This window comes from Tribolium madens, unplaced genomic scaffold (assembly GCF_015345945.1).
Source record: "Tribolium madens isolate multiple individuals breed KSU strain unplaced genomic scaffold, Tmad_KSU_1.1 Scaffold_19;HRSCAF=116;Tcas5.2_LG9, whole genome shotgun sequence".
Taxonomy (NCBI): domain Eukaryota; kingdom Metazoa; phylum Arthropoda; class Insecta; order Coleoptera; family Tenebrionidae; genus Tribolium; species Tribolium madens.
In genome coordinates this window covers 2,257,271-2,257,607 of record NW_025400983.1, presented here as the reverse complement: position 1 = coordinate 2,257,607, position 337 = coordinate 2,257,271, and positions in this window count along the sequence as shown.

The window sequence follows — 337 nt, the reverse complement described above, 5'->3', positions numbered from 1 at the left end:
ATAAAAATAAAATAAAAATAAAAACAAAATACATTAATTCTAACTCAATATTAAAAAATAAACAAAACTAGAAACAATTTTAGCAAAAAATAGGGGCTGAGGACAGAATTACGTGTAAAAAACCCAAAAAAATAAATAAATAAATAGAATAGATGTTTAAAAAATTACAAAAGTAGGTAAGTCAAAGAAATGTAAAAAGAGTGTGAAGTATATGGAGATTTTAAAAAAATATGAATAGAAGGGTGTTAAAAAAATATTGCAAAATATTTAAGGAGGTAATAGTATGGATCAAAATAAACAAAAAGTCTTAATTAACATGTGAATGTGAAAAGTTTTA